Consider the following 17,345-nt stretch of genomic DNA (forward strand, 5'->3'; position numbering starts at 1 on the left):
CGAAGAATATGGATGGCAGGGATGGCTTAAGACCAGGCCACACTCTCTACGAATGGATTGGACACACTCAATTTTACATCTTCAGAAGAGCGCCTTTGTTTGCTGGGTTTCGTCGACGCGGTGGGGGGCTGAGCTGGGGACTTCAGTACACTTCTCTACTTCCACTAAAAAATTCAAGCCCAGCTACTCTGGCCTGACTCTACCATTCCGTAAGATCTGTGTTCTTGGTTTACAATGTACATATTGCCCTGAGAGCTTGTGTGCCTATAGATGCCACAAAGTTAAGGCCCAGGAATTTAAAATTAAGATAAACAGGTGGAAGAAAGACAATCAGCAGTGCTCGAAAAACTTCTGCCCAAATAGGAATTTTCAAAGCAGGATTTCATGGAAAGTGTCTCCAGAAAGTCAAATCTAGAAATTACTCCAGGAAGCTCTCCAGTTGGCATCTGCTACAAGGATGTATTCTAGCAATGGCTTTAATGAAGATAACAGGTCTCTCAATACAAAGGTTTAGATTTTGGATTAATGTAATAAGGAAGTCAAAGACTTTGGTGAAAAACCACCTAAGCAAACTTACATGCCAACGGTACAGAATGCAAAACTAAGAACCAGCCTCTTCAGATGTTCACGCGGATTATAATGTTATGATCATCAGAACAGTCGGGTGCTGGTACCAGAACAGACACTGATCAGTGAGCTGAAAGTCAGCAACAGACCCGGTACGTAAAGACTTCATCTACGGCTCTGATAGAGATGGCCGGTTGCTTTCCAACATCCATCCTCCCTTCCTTCTTTACCAAGCGAACCCCTACATTGTTGGCGGCAGAAATATGCCCCTCTAAAAGCTTTTTTCTTCAGCCTCCACTGAAGAGGAACAGTCAATAACAGTATATTATACCGTGGGGTATCTGGGCAAGTTCTCTAAAGGAAACTGATTCAGGGGGAGGTACGCCATTTTGTCCTTTTTTTGTTTTGTTTTGTTTTGTTTTAAATAAACAAAGAATGCACTTTTCTGCCTGGAAGTCCGACATGATGGCTAGAGTTATAGTAGCCATGCTGGGACCATGAAGAGCAGGCTGAGAGAATATCAGCAACCGCAGCCCTGAAAGCCTCAAACCCCTGACCCAGCAGCAGCAAACATCCACGCTGTATTCTTGTCATGTGAGAAAAATAAGCCCTCACATGTTTAAGCAACTTTGCAAAGATGCACTTTGGAAGATGAGCATTTGAAAAGGGGAATGTTTCATGCATATCAAGCAAGCTTCACACACAAGCAAGATCAAGCTTAAATGGAAATGAGGTTACAATATAGGGGCGCCTGGGTGGCTCATTTGGTTAGGCATCCAACTCTTGGTTTCAGCTCAGGTCATGATCTCACGGTTTGTGAGTTCGAGCCCCGTGTAGGGCTCTGCGCTGATGGCACGGAGCCTGGAGACTGCTTGGAATTCTCTCTCTCCCTCTCTCTCTCTCTCTCTCTGCCTCTCTGCCATTCTCTTATCAAAAATAAGTAAGTAAATACTAAAAAAATAAAAATATATAAACTAGGTTACAACAACTAGGTACAACTACTTGTCCAACAGTACAATCTGTATGTGGTCAAGCGTGAAATTCTAGGTCTCAGGCGGAGCAAACTAGAAGCAGGTGGAGGCTTTAGGTAAACATCTGAAGGAAAGTAGTCTCCACGACTGACCAAATTGCCTCTGATACTGGCACAAACCGTGCAGTCTGCACACCATGCTTCAGGTACAACACAACACAGCTCTCGGCAAACCTCTACTTTGTATGGTTCTGGTCACCAGCAGGGGGAAGGCCACATAATCTCTGAAAGTCAATTTGGGCAGGCTGCCTCCTTGTGAGTTTATCTGTAACAAGCTTCTTACCTGTCAAGGAAGATAACAGCGCCACTTAGGGTGAAACATGCTGAGTAGTTCCAATCGCCCCCTCCCTCCCTGACCTGCCTGACCCCATTCCTCTCTTCCCTGCCACACTTGACCCCTCTGCATCATACCCTCCTGCTCTACCCCTCTATTTACAGCATAGCCGGTTTGGAACTTAAAGCCAGCGGTTCTGAATTTAAGTCCTGACTTCACTAAGAAGCTGTCACCATTCTTGTCAGTCCCCTGCCTCCTTACCTGTGAAAGAGGCCAAGGTGCTAACTCCCATGGGTACTGTGATGACTGACTGAGCTCCCTGCGTGGGGTACATTCTGGCAGGAAAAGCAGATGGGCACATAGGTTGCATGACAGTAAGGGGTCAAAAGCATTTAAGCAAGAGGAGCACCCGGTACCATAGTCCAGGGGCCGTTCTGCAGGCAGGGACTGGGCTCATCCTCAACGTGCCACACCGGCTCCTGCACCCAGACACCACCTCCAGGGGACAACAGCCAGGGCTCTCCATTGGGCAGGATGGTGCAGAAGCCATAGCAAAGCCTTCCACATTCACCCGCTCCAGGGGAAATGAGGCCGTGCCCACTGTCGTAGGCCTACAACTTTTCTGTAGGCTTCAGATTTTTTTCAAAGTAAAAATTTTTTTTCTTTTTTTAAAGCGGGAATCAAAGGGGTAAACGGGAGTGCGCAGGACTGCAAGGCTTCCAAAGTCTCCGCCTCATACGGAGATGCAGGCAACGCATTTTTAGTAGCATGGTCTTAAACATCTCAGTAAGTCTGGGGTCACTGCTGTCGTCCTTCTGTAAGTATGTGTTCCAAGTATGACCTGGTTCACTACTTTGTTATGAAAATATCTTCTCTCTTGTTCCATATTTATGAACTAGTCGATGATCATAAAAATATTCTTTCTTCTATTATTTATTGTGGTTAAAATATACTTGATATAAATTTTACCATTTTAATCATCAGTGCTAAGAAGTCTCTGCTTCCTAGTTTATATAAATGATGGAGACATCATGAGTGGATGAGTGTGTGGACAAATGGTGGATGGATGGGTGGATGGATGGATGGAGAGGGAGAGGGACATGGATGGATCAATGGTTACAATTTTAACCATTTTTAAGTTCTGTAGCATCAAATATATTCACATGGTTGTATAACCATCACCACCTGCATCCACAGAATTTTTTCCTCTTCCCCAGTGGAAACTTTGTACCTGTTAAACACTAACTCCTGAGTCCCACCCCCCCCCCTTCTGCAGTTCCTGGAAGCTACCCCCCTACTTTCTCTTTTTATGAATTTGATTCCTCTGGGAACCTCGTATGAAAGGAATCACAGCCTCTGTCCTTATTTTACTTATCATCATGTTTTCCAAGTTCATTTGTACTGCAGCATCCATCTAAAATTCCTTCCTTTGAAGGCTGAATGATATTCTATTGTACGTATACACCATGCTTTGTTTAGCTATTTGTTGGTGGATGCTTGCATCGCTTCAATCTTTTGACTATTATGAATAATGCTGCTACAGACGTGGGTGTACAAATATCTGTTCATGTCCCTGCTTTCACCTCTTTTGTACACACCTTCATGCTTGTATATCCTACTTCTATCCCCCTTCAACTGCTTGCCTGTCCATCCAGCAAACGTCTACTGTGTGCCCACCATGTGCCAGGGAGGCGCTATGTTAGATTCTGGAGAGATAATAGAAACTGTCCTGCCTGGAGGGATCCAGAGAGAAATAAATAGCGAGGTCCCAAGAAATCCCAAGTTACTTCGGTACCTCTGAATTTTATTGTATAATCTCTCAGAATTATAATCACCAGGTAGCATGTAGAAATGATTTTTATTCAGGGATTTTCCTGGCACAGTGTTAATTATATGTCCTTCCTTTTAAGGATCTCTTCTCTGGTTCTACATCCCCTTCCTTCAGCTCCACGATCTCCGTGTTATTCCATTAGTACTTTTTCACGATCTAGTCTTTGGAACTTAATTTGTGTTTGCCTTGAGTGTCACTCCACTTCCGTCTCCTGACCCCTCGGATACTATATCCAACTCTGTCTGCCCGAGAGGATGGCAGGGTGCTTGCTGGGATGGCTACAGGAAGAAAGAACCTGGTGGAAGAGGGTGGCTGGGCAGAGAAAGCCCCTCCTTGCTGCACCCAGGCATTACGTGGGGGTGTGGAGAAAGGACACGACAATGCAAATATTCCAAATATGCTACCATGATGCAGAGGAGCAGAAGGAAGAGAGAAGGAAGGCTGGCCGGCACAGGAGCTACGTTAGGCTTTGCTCTTCCTGGTCCTGGGCACAAGTGGCCACCCTCTGCTGCAGTCTGAATGAGCTGCTGTCACTGGCTGTCTGGACCTGGAAAACGACCAGGAGAAATACCACGGTTTGCAGAACTTTTAGAAACAGGTCCAACCTATCCAAGAGCAGACAGGCTGACTGTCTGAGCCTGAACACAGACAGGAAACTGTCCTCCAAATGGACCACCTCATCTGTTTGCCCCTTAACTAGATGAGGAAAGCAACAGAAGGGACTGGGGAAGGAAGAAAAGCAATCAAAGAGCTAGAAGTCCAGAGTATTCATAGAGATTACCTTGAGGTTACAAAGAGCTCCCTTATCACCAGGCACTTTTGTTTTGCTTGCCATGGCAAGAGAGCACATCACATCAAAAGGCGTTTGGTAGCATCTTGGATGGGAAAGCAGGCTTGAATTTTATGGACATCTTTGCAGTTTGGTTTAAAGCTAGTCTTTCAGTGCCCGGGGAAAGTACGTGGGAGAGGGCTTGGGTAGGACTGGATACGGATCATGAATGATAGCACCATGTTGGATTCCAGGCACTCTTTCATGCTCTAGCAACCATGGCTAAAAGCATTCTTGCCATAAAGCTGTTCTGCTTTCTACATTCTTTTTTTTAAATTGTTTTTTAATGTTTATATTATTTATTTTTGAGAGAGAGAGAGAGAGAGAGCAGGGGAGGGGCAGAGAGAGAGGGAGACACAGAATCTGAAGCAGGCTCCAGGCTCTAAACTGCCAGCACAGAGCCCAAAGTGGGGCTCAAACTCATGAACGGCAAGATCGTGACCTGAGCCGAAGTCAGACGCCCAACTGACTGAGCCACCCGGGGGCACCTGCTTTTTACATTCTTAAACTTTGTGCAATTAAAGTATCTAATTATATTCCTTTAAAAGCCATATATGGACAAAATTCTACATTAAAAAAATTTTAAATAACCTGAATCTCTTCGCTAAAATGTAAGCTTTAGCACAAAACCCTCTTAAAGTCTAGAGCTTAGTGGTGGTTGTGAGGGGCGGGGTGAAGGAGAGGGAAATGACAAGGCACAATTATTGCTTCCTATTATTTTGAAATACCTGAATCCATCCTAATCTGACTATAAAGAAGCTGAAATTTACCTCTGTGTCACTTACAGAAAACCCCCTAAGCTGACAGTATAAACAAATCAGGACAACAATAACAGTCATGGAGTTCCTGACCATAAGCTGCCAGTGACTATAAGGGGTGCGGGGTAGGGGGACATGGAGGCTGGAGTCAGAGAAGATGGTCCTCTCGTCCTCTCCCTCTCTCGGAGCAACTGCATGGGGACGCTTCAGAGCAGCTGTAATTTAAACCAAACAACGATGAGCTGATGACAATTCTTCTGATGTCAGCCCCACAAAGACTGCAAAAGATGCCAAGTTTTTAAGCCTCATTAACCATGAGGAAGGCCTCTACCAAAGCTACTCACATTGTTATTAATTCCTCTGGCCAGGACATCAGCAGCCAGATCAGCAGAGGACATGAAGGTTTATACGAAAGAGGACAGAAGGAGGATCCAAACAGATTTGGACAGACTTGAATCCAGTAAGATGCAATCTAACGTCAGTACAAAGACCAGCGCTTAGGTCCAAGAAATTAACTGCACTCACAGCAGATGGAGAAATGGGGTTTAACAGGAGCATCTGGAGAGAACAGTTCAGGGTTTGGCGGACTGTATGTCTGGGGGGAGTAACAGTTTGTTGGGGATGAGACTGCCAAAAGATTTTTTTTTTAAAGGCAGCAGATGCAAACCAAAACCCAAATCAGTGTGGTTCTGGGAAGCATGAGAACCACAGGGCTGTACAACCTGAGAGCTTAGAGGGCCCTCAGGAAGCATCTTCCCCGGGGTTAGACCCTGGGGCAGAGGAAGGGATGGGTTTGTGTCTGGGTACAACCCCCCACAAGGACACTGACCAGCAGAAGTTAAGCAGAACAGTGAGAAGCTTGTGAACACAAGAGGGAAACGGAAGGTCGAGACTGAAGAAACAAAAATTCAAGAAGAATGAAAGCTGGCTCCAAATATTGAAACACAGGGTGCTGGGCCCCATCCCCAGAGGTTCCCATTCAGCAGATCCGGGTGGTCTCGGAATTTGCATTTCTAAGTTCCCAGGGGAGGCTGACGTGGCTGGTCCAGGGACCATACTCTGAGAAACAAAATTGTAATTCAGAAAAAAACATGTATGTATTTCTGAGATTTTACTAAGACACAATGGCCATTCCCCAGCAAGTCCAAATTAGGGATAATTTATTGGTTTTAAAACCCCACATATTGGGGCACCTGCGTGGCTCAGTCAGATAAGTGTCGGACTTCAGCTCAGGTCATGATCTCAAGGTTCATGAGTTCGAGCCCCATGTTGGGCTCTGTGCTGACAGCTCAGAGCCTGGAGCCTGCTTCAGATTCTGTGTCTCCCTCTCTCTCTGCCCCTCCCCTGCTCACCATCTGTTTCTCTCTCAAAAATAAATAAACATTTAAAAAAACACATTTATTTTTACGATTGTGTTCTTTTTAAAATTTTATGTTGCTGAACAGAAGTTTCACCTTTACTTCTGACCCTTAGCATTTCTTATTAGTTCAGCTTCATAGAGCAAAATTCTCTCTCTCTGCTTCATTTCTTGCATTTTACGTAGTGGGCAGTCTCCTTCTGGTATTCTTCCATGCATCCTGTCCTGATGTATTATATTCGGCAGGTCAAGCCTCATTACATATTAAAATGTGACCTGCTTTCATCAAATGGTATCTGGCTTCCCACATCTGCTAAAATAGTAAATACTGATCCAGTCCTTTCCCCCCAAAAGCCCACACTGAACCCACTGTGCCCAGGGGCCCATTAGATTTCAAACCAGCTGCATTCAATTCCTGATTAATTTTTATTTGATCTTATATACTTGAAGCTTTAGCCTTTCGATCCCAGTAGGAAAATTACCAGCATATGGAATGCATATACAATGACATGCAAAGCAATGCAAATTAATACAAAACATACACTTCTAAATTGCTTGGGAAAAGTCTGTAAGCTTTGACATTGATATTATCTGCTTTGCTTCTCTACAGTCTGGCGAGCAGTGACCAGATTCTTTTATTACAGTTAATTTTATATGGCACCTAGCACCTGACACTGGTTAGCCTGTTAAATGGAAGGCGCCCCTGTCCGGGAGTCAGGCAAACGGGATCCTAGCCTGAACTTGGCCACTGTTCGGTTCTATAGCCTTGTACAAGTTCTCCCAATTCTCTGGTTCTCAGATCCTACATCTGGAAGTAATGAGGTGACATCATCCTAAAACCGCCAGCACTAAGGCTTACAGGCCGGCACAATGCACACATCGTGTACACGTTGTGCGTGCGGGATGCACACGTGCAATCCTCACCACAGCCCATGAGAAGGTACGATCAAGCGTGCGCCCTGTCCATGTGGTGTCATTTCAGAGGCCAGGAAACTCTCATGGGTAAGCGAGGGAGCGGCACAGCCAGAACTGGCCTCAGCAGTATCGCTCCAGGGGCCACTCAGTGGAGCTGCTGCTCTGTTGCCCCATTTCCAGCTGTGTTACTATGAAACATTAAGTTTGCATGATTCACGAAGTCAAAGTTCACATCTCACAGTCATATGTGCTTCAAAGTACTGTTTCTGTGAGATGCTGAGAGTTACAGGAGTTCGATGTCAAAATGCCAGCTCAATCAGACTGTATTCACCTGAAGGGACTCCGGTATCTTCGTTCCATCCCTTTCACGTATTGTGTGTGAAGCTCCGTCATCTCACAAAAGCCATCCCCCTTTCCCTCCTCTCACCTGAGGAGTGGCTTCCAGGGGGGCAAGCGTGGAGGCCACTGCCAGTCCTCAGCCCGCAGCGCGCCCCGCGGACCGGGCAGGTGCTCGCTCCCATGTGTGAGACGCGCCCCCCTGGCTCTCACCTCTCCCCATGAAGGCAGGGGCTCTGTCCCAGGTCCACACCCCTGCCCCGGCCACCCCAAGCGTTAAATAGTGCCCCAGCACAGGTGACGCCTACCCCACTGGAGCATCAGCCAGGGTCTCAGACTCAACCAACCGAACATAACTTTCCTCCAAAACCTGCCCCTCCTCTAATGTTCCGTTTTTTATGAATGGCAGCAACATCTGCCACAACCTGGAGAGAGTCGCCCTGCCCTCTCCACACAAAAGTCGTCACCAAGTCGCTCCAGAGTCTGCCTTGAATGCAAGCACTTGCTGCCATGGCCTCAGCCCAGCCCAGACCCCCAGGCCTCTCAGACCCTTGGAACAGCCCTGTTTACCTTCCGGGTACCTCAGATCCATTGTTACACAGCAAACCTAGTCTTGTTTTGTTTTGAATGCAACTCTCACCAGGACACTCTCAGGTGTGAAACTGTCCAGAGGATTAATTCCACAAAAGGGCCCCAAGGCCTGGCATCATGTAGCCCTGGCACCTGCTCACCTCACCTGTGCCACTCTCCCTTCACATCAAACTGGACCTCTCCATTCCACAAACTCTCTGCTAGTCCTTCTGTCTCAGGGCACGCTGCTCCCTGGGCGGGGAGAATGCTCCTTTCCCCCTTCTCTTCCGTGCACTTAGTGGACACCACTGCCACTCATCCATGAGGCCCACCTTAAATCTCCCCCAGAAGGCCACCTGCCTTTTTCCCAGACTCAGCACATCTGCCCCCCCCCCCCCCCCCCCCCCCCCCCCCCCCCCAGCACACGGCACTGGCCAGACCCACAGTAAGGTCTCAACAAATTTGGATTGATGAATTGACTTTTCAACCCGGCATCACATAATCCCATTCTCGTGCTGCTTTCTTCCACTTCCCAGACTAAGAAGGAAATCCTTTCTTTGAAGGAGACACAGTTTACTTCTGGTAGGGGCCCTAAGATAAGCCCCAGGTTACCAACCAAACTAGCAGCTGCAGTATTCAGTGATTTTCAAGGGAGAAAACAGAAGCTGGGCACAGTCATGTACATTCCCTACTTCCTCACCCCCCACCTCCACCCCCCACCCCCCACCCCCCACGCAGCCATGATCTGCATTCATTCAAAGTCACATTGATAACTATTTACTGCCTGCCTATCTTGAGGGTACTTACTTGTCATGGTGCTATCAAGTGCCGACTTTGACTTATTCCTCAATTATGCCATTCACTCCTACCTACCACCGTGCTGATAACTGTGGCATTTAGCAAATTACTTTGGAATGAGTAAACTCTGGAATGAGTACAAGCAATAAACAGGAAGGAACCCTGCTCCTCATCTCCCCCTCCCCCAAATTCTTCTATCAGTTTTCTGAACTCCGGGCCACACAACCAAATTCTTTGGCTATTGTTTCTCTGCTAATAAAAGAGGTAATTCAACAGCATCTTAATCGGTCATTTCTCAGACAGTATTGGATCCTTGCAAAGTGCAGCACAGAAATGTTCCCTGCCATCATTCATTTATTTTTAAAGATTTTACTTCCTCAAGACACTATCAACGAAGGCTGTCAAAAGGGACAGTTAGGTTCTAAAATGCCTTAGGCTGATAAGTGGTTTGATAAGGGCACGCTTCATGCATATAAGATCAAGAAGGGTGACTTCCATGTCTACCAACTCTCACGGGATACTTAATATTAGCCCTAATTCCCTTAATATTCTGGGTTGTTCCTCTTCAACTGTAGGGACGAGAAGAGAGAAGGGTAAGGGTCTGAGGGCTAACACCACCTCTTCGTGTGCCCAGGTAAGGGGGCAAATCACAAGCTTCCCGTGCGACAACAACCCGGAAAACCTCCCCAAGACCGAGAACTTGGTTCTAAAACTACCAGGCAATACCAGCTCACTCACGCCGTCAGTCTAAGTAAAGATGGTAAACTGACTCGAGACTCCAGACCTCTTGGCTTGGATCCCCGGAGGCTCCACGCCTGCCCGAGCGGCGCGGCCACCTCGCAGGGGGGACGTCCTGGTCAGCTCTGCGGCATGAAAACTTGACCTTAAAAAGCAACGAAGCTCGTCCCTGCGGAGGGCACCGCCAGGAGGTCCGCCCCACAGCTTGCGATCTCCAAACTGGTAAGACCTCACCCCACCCCAGCCCACCCCTCCCCTCCGCCCCAGAGCGCCCAGTGCTAATGGACAAGCCACTGGTGCAGCCCATCCCCGAGCGCCTCGTCCCTCTCCCGCCCACGCGCTTCCCGCCTACCAGGGACGAGGACGCCAGGGACCCGAGTCTCGGGCAGCGTCGCTGCCAGCGGCGCTGGGGCTGCGGTGAGGCTGGAGCGCTGGGTGGGGTGGAGGTGGGAATAGCCGGCGTCGCGCCCCCTCCTCCTTGGCGCCCCTCACCAGAGCGGCCCTTGTGCCGCGGGACGGAAACTGCGGGCCCCCCGCCTCGGAAAGGGCGCGTGCCGGAGCCGCGTTCTCACCGCTCGGGGAGAGTCCGGGGAAACCCTGGTGCGGACACGCCGCGCGGGTTCCCGAAGTTGCGGCGTCCGCGAGTGCCGAGGCGGAGTCACCCGCAATAGCCCCGACTCCCATCTCCGCCCGCCGGGTGCCCGCGCCCTTCCTCCCGGCACCCGCTAGGCGCGCAGCCAGGCCGGGGCTCAGCCCGGGATCCCGCTGCGGCACCCCGTGGTCGGCGTCCCTGCCCCCACCCCCCCGAGAGCAACGCGGCGCCCAAGTTTTCCCTAGCGGGAAAGTCAAAGTCTCGAGGAGGAGAGGGTCCGGCCGTCCTGGCCACTCCGTGGCTGGGATCGGAGCCCTGCACCCCGGCCCCGGCCGTTCCTCGCTGGCCTGCGTGGCCAAGTCGACTTACGAAAGGGAGCAGGGGAGCCCCGAACGCGGGGTCCCCGCGGCTGCAGAGGCCGTCCGGGAGGGGGCCGCGAGCTGCGCTCCGGGCTCCCAGCCCCTCTGCGGCGGCGGCGGCGGCGGCGGCTCGCTCCCGCCTCCTCCCCTTTCGCCAACTCGGCGGCGCGCCCTGCTAGGGAGTTGCTTTCCCTCGGCCGGGGGTGGGAGAGCGCCGAGCGGCCCCCGTGACGTGGAGGAGAAAGGAGGAGCGCCGTCGCCGCGCTCCCGCAGCGGGAGCTCCCCGCCCCTGCACTCCGGGGTCCCCGCTCCAAGCTTGGGACAAAGTTGCGAGGCGCGCGCGGCGCGCTCCGCTCCGGCCGAGCCGCGCGGCTCTGCGCCGCTGCCCTGAGCGTCATCCAGGTTCGGGTGCCTCCCCGCGTTAAACAGACAAGAAATCCGAGGTCCGGGGAGCCAAGAGACTTGCCCAAAGTCGCTCAGAGGGCGGTGACAAAGCAAACTTACATCTGCGACTCCTTGCTTTTCCCCAAGGCTGTGCTCTGTGAAGCTCGGGCCCTGCAGGCTTTGCCTTGCTCTCATTGGTGAGACTGGGACAGTGTCCCACGCAGCCGGGAGAAATATCTAGGAACAGCGTGGGAAGGTGGAGCTTTATGGCCAATAAATAGGGTACAAAGTTGTTTTCCGTCAGTGCCTACATGCCAAATAGACACTCGAAGGCTTCCTTTTTACCCGAGAAAGCGGGGCGGGGTGGGGGTGGGGGGTCGGTGAGGGCGTCAGGCCTTGAGGGCGTGGGATCCGGTACCAGTCCTGATCCCGGAATAATTGAATGAAAGCAAGCTCAGACCTACTTAACCAACTAAGAAATATCTACAGCTTGAAATATACTAATTTTTGGAAGTGGATGTGATGCAGGCAGGCCAGTCTGAGGACACGGGAGGGGGGTCCCAAAGGACGAGCCAAAAGGATCCTTGGCTTCGGGCAGGATAGAAATCACATGTGGAAAGTTTATGGAATAGCGGGAGTGACCGAGAATAGCAGAGGGAGTGTCTAGGAGACTCCAAAGGGGGAATGAGTCTAGTGGTTGCTTTGGGTTAGGGATTTATATTGGAAAGGTGTCCAGGGTATGTGTTCCTTGAGGATTCCAGGAGAGGGGCCAAAGGCACAATGACAGGTGAATATTAGGTGTTATTTTAGAAGGTCCGCGGTGTTGATGCCAGCCTCAGCCCAGATTTGATCGAAGCTAATGTCCTGGAATGAGTTTTGGATCTGGCTCTTCTTAGATGTTATCAGGTGTCTGACAACTTAGGACAGAACTCAGAGAATAACTTTCTTATTTCCCCCTTGGAGTGGGAACATAGCTCCTCTGGTTTATGCAAACGCAAAAAATAGAACATGAGTAAATGGGGCCTAGCAGAAGAACAGCAGTGATGGAGCCTTTCTAAAAATGGAGTCCCTTCCGTTTCCCTATCTCAGATGCTTTATCTGTGCTGGCAGTTGTCTACTTCCAGAAGTCTCCTGCAGCACTCCTGTTCCTTTTAGGGCCAGAGGCTCCTAGGGCCTGACTTTTAGAACAGGAGGCCCACGAGGCAAGTCAGTCACAGCTGGTTTGCTGCTTCCTTCAGTGTCAGTCTGTGTTGACTAAGGGCTTGCCGTATGCCTGGTTGGTGGGTGGAGAGCCAGATAAGACCAGACTCTGACACCCAGTGAATCCCAACTAGGGAGCACTGCATAAGACTCCGTATCCTTTACTCCCAGGATCTAGAGTCTGTCCACAGTAGGAGAGACTCTGAGACTACTCTGCCTCTTAAAAACTTCTCTGTGCCAGGGGAGCAAATACTTCAAGATCCGTTTTGCAGACACTTTCAAGTAAATGGCCAGCTTTACACTCATCTCCTTTTCCCCAGTGGGACCTCCTTTTTCTGCAAGAGTCACTAAAGATCAGGTAATTCACTCTGCTTGTCTCCCCCGTCTGCACACGAAGAAGATGATGATAAAAACAAGTAAGGCTTCTATCATCCATCTTGGGTGCTATTCTAAGATATCTATACAGACTCCTTTAATCATCACAAAGTTACGAAAGAGGTACCATTTCTATTCTGATTTTATAGATGACAAGAGGGAAGCAGGTGAAGTGAAATAAGTTGCCAATAAATGGAAGAGCCAGAACTCAGACCCTGATGGGCTGCCCCAAGTATCCATGCTGTTAATAGCTGAGGAGACTGAGGCCTCTGAGACTGGGATTTGAATGGCCCACCGGCCCACACCAGCCCCCACTCGCACCACCGAAGCTTCTGGTTATCTCAAGCAAGGGGCGTTACGAAAGCCACACTCACAGAATTCCTCCCAAAGAGACCAGTTTTCTTATTCTGAATATATCCAATCAAAAGTGGTTATCCAGGGGCATCTGGGTGGCTCAGTCGGTAAAGAGTCCAACTTCTGCTCAGGTCATGATCTTGCAGTTTGTGAGTTAGAGCCCCACATCAGGCTCTGTGCTGACCTCTCAGAACCTGGATCCTGCTTCAGATTCTGTGTCTCCCCCTCTTTCTGCCCCTCCCATGCTCATGCTGTCTCTCAATAATAAATAAATGTTAAAAAATTTTTTTTAAAAAGTGGGTATCCATTCACTCACTTGCTCCCCTGTCTCCAACTCCCAGATCAACCTACTAGTCATAAAGCAAACTGTTTCTATGATGGGACCTTAAAAAACACCTTTAGCATAAAGTTTGGGCACGTTGTTTTCGATTGTTCTATATTCAGACCATGCCCATTCTCTCCCTGCCCTCTCTATTCACTGCCATCAATTAGTCCCTTTCCTTAAAACAGTGCCCCAAGTCTTCCAAAAGCTGATTGTCCAAGGCTGGATGGTGGCCACGGAAGGTCTCTGCTACGCTGTGCAGCACGCTCAGTATTCCTGTTAGTTTCCCAGAGCTGCCGTAACAAATTACCACGAACTAGGTGACTTAAAACAGTAGAAATGTATTCTTTCACAGTCTGGACCCAGAAGCCTGAAATTAAGGGGTTGGCAGGGCCATGCTCCCTCTGAAAGCTCTAGGGAAGAATACTCCTCTGTCTCTTCCTCGCTTGCGGTGGTCAAGGGCACTCCTTGGCGCTCCTCGGCTTGCAGAAACATCACTTCAGACTTTGTTTCCTTTACTACGTTAGCCTTCTTTTGTGTGTGTGTGTCTTCTCTGTGTCCAAATTTCTGTCTTCTTTAGGGTTATCAGACACTGGATTTAGGACCACCCTAATCCAGTATGACCTCATCTTAACTTGATTACATCTGCAAAGACCCTATTTCCAAATAAGGTCAGGTCCACAGGTTCTGGGTGGACATGAATTTTGGGAGGACACTATTCCACCAAGTACCAGCCCTAAAAGTCACTGTTAATGAAAATGTTTGCTTGAGCTAAGGATGCAAAGAGTTATAAATCACAGGGCCTCTCCTCCAAGTAAGACATTGTACTTACAGACATAGTCCCTGTACCCAGAACATCAATAACCAACAGGACAGGAGATGCCAAGCTCCAAATGATGGGCCAAATGACAGCCATGCTCAGGAAGTCAGCCAAGGGGACACAGTCACTGAGGACACCACTAAAGCACATCACTCCGAGCAGAGGGCAATCTAAGCACACCCTTGTAGGAAAGCAAAGATAAGTAAGGATAGCTTATCAAAAGCACAGCTGTGAGTGGGGAAGGCGTGCCTGGCAGAATTTTACTTCTGAAGTTTTACTGCAGAAATGAGAGGCTAAAAGGACACCTACCATATGGAGTATAAAAACATGGTAGATTATTTGGCCACAATAATGGTATGTTGCAATGCCATTGCAATTAGCATGCTTTAAAGTGCTCTTTCCTTTCATTAATTTCATTCGGACTTTTTTTTTTAATGTTCTATTTATTTTTGAGAGAGCACAAGTGGGAGAGGGGCAGAGAGAGAGAGGGATGAAGGATCTGTAGGGAGCTCTGAGCTGCCAGCACAGAGCTGGATGCTGGGCTTGAACTCACGAAACACAAGATCATGACTTGAGCTGAAGTTGGATGCCCAACTGACTGAGCCACCCAGACGCCCCTCATTTGGTCTTTATAACAATCAGAGTGTCATCAGAGAAAAGGACATTATATCTTACATCTAAGGATCCTGGGGCTCCAAGGGGGCAAGTAATTTCCTCAGGTCAAACAGCAAATCAGTTGTAGAATTGGTATGAAACACACTGGCCTCAATAGTCCTTGTTCAGGAATTTCCTTACCAAATGATGTTTTCCCCTGGGTGAGCCTTCCAGTACTGGCTGTGTTGTCCTTGGCCCAAGGAAAGCGTCTGAAGAACAGGGTAATCCTGTAAGAAATGAAAAGCCTTCCTAAAGCCATGTGAATTCCAAATTGGAATTGTGATAAACCTCCCCCAGACATCTGAATTGGTTTCACTAAACCTTCTGAGTATTTTTGGCTGTATTAAAGAATCTCCTTTGGCCTTCTAGAAACATAATAGGATACAGTGGCCTTCTGAGAAGCTCAGCTGATTACCTCATGAAAATAGAGGTTGGAGAAGTTGAGATGTTGGATACAAAAGGCAACAAATTACATCACAAAATGGTAAGCTGACAAAAACTGATAATCACAATTTCGTGTTGGATCTCACCAGTGTGGAGTCGTGTGCAGATGACCAGATCTTGGCATGTTTGAAAGATTTTCCACTAAGTATCTGTAACTGTGGCAAGCAGCTGGAAGTAAGCAGAAAGTCTAACCTTGGGCTGAGTATCTGATGATTGATGTGTATTTTCCTGGATTTTCCTTTACTTAGTAATCCGGGAACTTGCTGTATCCTCTGCTGGCTGTGTTTAATGGTATGTTTAAGGATGAAATGCTTTTGAATCTAGTGTGATTCACTGAGTTCTTACCTGTGCAAAGTGCTACACTGGTTGCTACAAGAGAATACAAAAATATAAGAGACAGTCCCTGACCTTGAAGAAAAGCCCATATCATTTAGGAGAGATGAGATGTAGAAATTAAAAATGGTATAAGTGGGGCTGCAATGATATTCTCAGCAGCTTCTCATCAATCAGTTGTCTGTTCAGATGCAACTTCTCTTGCCACCCTTTTTACAACAATGGCTTCCTGTACCTCCATATCACCTTCTAGCCCTTTATCTTGCTCTCTGGCCTTTATGACATTTGTCACTATCTGAAATTAACTTCTTTGCTTGTTTACTCTGCTCCTAGACAGAGGACATGGAATTGTCTCGTTTTTTGGTGTATTCCTAGCAGCTAAAAACAATGCTGGGCACATATTTGGTGCTCATTAAAATTTTCCAAACAAATGAATGAAGTACATATTAATCAACTGAAAATGGGCCAAGATAAGTTAAATTAATGTAGTGTTTCCCACATTTGACTGATAAAACTTATATGGGCACTATCAAAAAATTTTTTGTGAAGGTTTTGATTCAGTAAGCCTGGAATGGGGCCCAGGAATCTGTATTTTTAAGAAGCATCCCAAATGATTCTTTTAATGGGACAAGTTTGAGAAACAGAGGATTAATGCAGTGATTGATGCATTGATGGTGGTTGGAAAAAAAACAAAACAAAACTGAAGTTACAAGATCAGTTTCCAAAGATCAGTGGCTGCTCACTGGAATCACCTGGGAGAGATTTTAAAAACCCTGTGGGTGCCTGGGTGGCTCATTTGGTTAAGCAGCCTGCTCTTGATTTCAGCTCAGGTCAGGTACTCCTGGTTAGTGAGTCAGCTGCGCTGACAGCACAGAGCCTGCTTGGGATTCTGTCTCCCCCTCTTTGCCCCTCCCCCCCACATGGGTACACGTGCTTGCTCTCTCTCACTCTCTCTCTCTCTCTCAATAAATAAATAAACTTACAAAAAAAAAATCCCGACAGCACAGACACTACTCCAGATCAATGAAACTAGAATCTCTTGGGATGAGGCCTAGCTTTGGTCTGGGTTTTAACATTCATCAGGTGTTCCTAATAAATATCCAAGACTGACAATCCCCTGAGATCTGCAGAAATATTTTATAAGTACTCCATGTATATTGCTAGGTTGTGGTCCAGTGGCTTCCAGCTTCTTGTCTCCCACAGCTAGAATCCTTGATCTCCTAGTTTGGAAGAAACACATGCAGACACTTACACAATAACCCAATTTGGGGAGAACTATAGTCACTTTTTGCTATTGTAAAACATGTTATTGGGGCGCCTGGGTGGCTCAGTTGGTTAAGTGTCTGACTTCGGCTCAGATCATGAGCTCGTGGTTGGTGGGTTCGAGCTGTGTGCTGACAGCTCAGAGCCTGGAGCCTGCTTCCAATTCTGTGTCTCCCTCTCTCACTGCCCCTTCCTCGCTTGCATTCTGTCTCTCTCTCTTAAAAATAAACAAACATTAAAAA

The 17,345-nt window shown here is 48.1% G+C and overlaps 1 protein-coding gene across 2 annotated transcripts in view; it reads right to left on the reverse strand.

Moving 5' to 3' along the window:
* The window catches only part of GCNT4 (glucosaminyl (N-acetyl) transferase 4), a 29,096-nt gene extending 17,722 nt beyond the window's left edge, over positions 1–11,374 (reverse strand). Inside the window, exon 1 of one of the 2 annotated variants that reach the window (XM_049649662.1) lies at positions 10,965–11,374. The gene's annotated coding sequence lies outside the window, so the exon portion shown is untranslated. The other variant, XM_049649663.1, reaches the window with a different exon arrangement.
* Positions 11,375–17,345: the final 5,971 nt, after the last annotated feature.

This window comes from Panthera uncia (genome assembly GCF_023721935.1).
Source record: "Panthera uncia isolate 11264 chromosome A1 unlocalized genomic scaffold, Puncia_PCG_1.0 HiC_scaffold_17, whole genome shotgun sequence".
Classification (NCBI taxonomy): Eukaryota; Metazoa; Chordata; class Mammalia; order Carnivora; family Felidae; genus Panthera; species Panthera uncia.